We start from the raw sequence: 3,447 nt of genomic DNA, 5'->3' as shown, positions 1-3,447 counted from the left end.
ATACTGCACCTTTTAATTTCTACACTGGGGTGCAGTCGAGGTCATCCATGATCCACTCTGCGGCCTCGATCTAATATTCAGCCACATTAGGGGCCACTCCGACAATACCCTTAAAGATTTCAGCCCCATTAGACTTGAGTCGTTCCATCTCCGACCCACGGCCCACAGTACTAGTATTAGGCCCAGGACCCTTTCCAAAATCTACAACATTGCTTGGGACAGTGTGTCGTCCCCAGCTGCACGATCGTGTGACCTAGTTTTAGTTACAGGTGAAGCTGGTACCTCCCTAGCTTCATTATTAGGCATATGACCCAATGCTAAAGACCCAGCCCGAGCACCTCCACGGCCTTCGCTGCGGCCTCTTGTACCCCTTCCACGAGTACCTCTGGTGCTCATTATTGATTTGCATATTATCTAAATTAGAAATTTTATGCATCAGTTTACAAGTCCAGTGTTTATTAACAGATGTTTTATGAGAAACAGTATCAATAGTTCAGAGTTTTATTGTTTTCGCAGATTGTAGTTTTGTTACAGTTTCAGGTTACCTTAAAAAGAGTCTCAGTATGGTCTATTTCCTACAGTAATCTTTGTATTTTAATTAATTCAAATTGTAGTTTTAGAGAACTTACAAGATCGGCGCCAGAGACTCGATAGACCACACACTCAGAAATAACACGTCAAAAAATAATTTTCAACCATTTGATCAGTTCTTTTGAAAATTTATATTTTTAGAAAAAAACCCATATCCACAGTCGAGTTTTGAACTTGGCTCTGATACCACTAAATGTAACACACCAAACCCAGCCTAAATGTTACGACCGAATCTGACATGTCACGCTGAAGTGAATTTTGAAAAATGTAGTTCTGTTGAAAAACAATCCATTCTATATAGAAACCTTGTTGTGATCTTTATGAAAATTTATCGTTCTTTGTCCGTTATTAAAACCCAAGTTGATAAAGCAAAGTTTTACTCATATTAGTTTATAATTGTACTCTTAAAACAAAGTTTGTTTAAATTTGTTACGATAGCGTGGTGCTTTGAAAGTATGCATTCCTTTTAGTAAAACCGCGGCCTATTGCTAATAGGTATGATTTAAAGTAAATAAATTCCCAACCAAAGAAAAAATTTAAGAGGCCTTATTACATAACTGGAACCCTAATTAAAAATCTTAACGAATGAAATTTTAAAATAATAGCAAAAGCAGTCGCGTGGCCCCCATCGAGTCTCTTACAGCACCGACCCGCCTAAGTATTACTTGCACAGGAAAGCAAAAGAGTGAGTTTATGAAAACTCAGTGCGTAATCCTTTATAAACAAACAATCGTACAGTTAGTAGATATAGTCTAAGCCTAAGCCCGATTCAGTAGCAGTTCTATCTTAGTTAGGGCCTTAGCCCAATATAGTAATAGTATTAGTGTGGGCCTTAACCCATCTCAATAACAGTAACAAAAATGCAATTAGAAAATCCTACCCATCCATCCTCTACACTCCACTCTGTCCAGCCTACACTCTATGTGGGGATAAAATCAACCCACCCATCCCTACACTCCAAAATATAGCACCGGTTGTGGCACTAAAACAGTATTTGCAGCAGAGCTGCTAGTACTAGGCTTATAGCCTTTCAGTACACTTCTTCCAATATCATATATCCCACCCCATGCAATGCAACATAATATAAATGTATTTACAATAAAAATGGCATACTCAAACAGTCATACATCACATAGGGCTATATCAGTTATTTACCTCATAGGGGTATAATAGTCTTTTCATCAGATTAGGGTCTAGGTATGCTTATCGACCCAATAGTAGGCCCACAGTTGTCTCAGGCGACCCGTGCAACTTTAACAGTCAAACAGTGAAAATGGGTTCAAGCCTATAATTCGGCTCATGTGGGCCCACACGCTCGTATGGCCCGTAAAGCCCAAAAATGACCTTGGTCATGTGAGCTACACAGCCTGGCCCAATAATCTCCATATGTCTGTGTGATCTACCTGTGTAGGGCCCACGAGCCCGTGGGACCCACACAGCCATTTCAGCCCAACGTGGCCCAGAACGACCAAAGCCCATGATATCGCTGATGGTGGTCTCTTCTACCGAACGCCCACACTTTATGCGTTCGGGTCACTACACGAGTGAGCGTATGCTCACATAGCATCTATAGCCAAGTTTTTTGGCTTTTGCCGAGTAACAGTTTTTGCAGTGTGATTGCGCAGCTGTTTGTGAAACCGAGTGGAAGGTATTAGAAGTCCACGAGCAACAATCCTACATTCATTCAAAACATTCCATTAGACGATTGGAAACTAAGCAAAACACCCTCCTTTTTAATACCTAATCCCAAAAACATTAAGTGAAAGCCAAAGAACAACAACCAAACAGAGACATACCAAACAACGTAGTATCACTTTAGAGAAAGGGAAAATCGGCCTACACACACCACAAAAGTCGAAAGAACGTCGAGTGATAGGGACAAAGTGGTACAATCCTACCCCTAGCAGCAAACGGAAGAGAAGAGAAGATATTAACAAAAGATCATGATGAAGAGGAGAAATATAAAGAGAGAACCAAAGGCACTTATCGATTGTCAGTGAATTTCTCAAACCCGACCACAAAAGCAAAGACAAGAGAGTAGAGGGTGAAGTAGTATTCGGCTAAAATACTAACTAAAGAGCGGTGATAAAAAACCAATCTGACAGAGAAAAGAGAAGCAATCAATAGCCATAGAGCCGACAGAAAAAGATGAGGGCAAAAGTCGACAATGTTCAGTTTTATCAAAGTGAAAAGGGTGCTTAAACCAAAGGAAAAGAGATGGGGAAAGAAAAAGTATTCGACTAGGGTTCAGAGAAGAAAAAGAAAATACTCCAAAGGGTCAATTCGGCCTCAACCCCAAAAACGCTAGGAAAGACCAGGAAAAAAAATCGACAAAAAGGAGAGCAACACAAAAACACAATTTCGACACCTCCACTAGCCTATGACCGAATTGGCATAATGGAGAATCCCACTTTTGACCAACTACTCATTCTTCCCTACTCCTTGATCCACTCCTCAAATATCTGCCCAAATATCTCCTCTCATCCCTCAACCGACCAATTCAAACCCCTCTCAAACTCCTCCTAAGATTCGGCCATACAACCCCTCCCCCTCAAACACTCCAACCGTCCACTACCCTTAAAGTTCCATTGCCATTCAATCTCTTACACGGTACAGCAGCAAAATGAACACCTTTTTCATGCAAAAGGACTCGAACTCAGGTCTCCTAGCAGAAGTAACACGCCACTATCCCTTGAACTAACAAGCTTTTTATGACACATCCTAACCACATTTATTTAAGAACCCTATTGCCAAGTGGCCAGGGTTTATTCAAGAAAAACAAAATTTTTCACAAGCCACAGCTTAAACTCAGGACTTCTCCAACACCCCTCAGAACACCCATCACTGAAGCAGACA

This window comes from Gossypium hirsutum, chromosome A13 (genome assembly GCF_007990345.1).
Source record: "Gossypium hirsutum isolate 1008001.06 chromosome A13, Gossypium_hirsutum_v2.1, whole genome shotgun sequence".
NCBI classification, from domain to species: Eukaryota; Viridiplantae; Streptophyta; class Magnoliopsida; order Malvales; family Malvaceae; genus Gossypium; species Gossypium hirsutum.
This window is presented reverse-complemented; position numbering follows the sequence as displayed.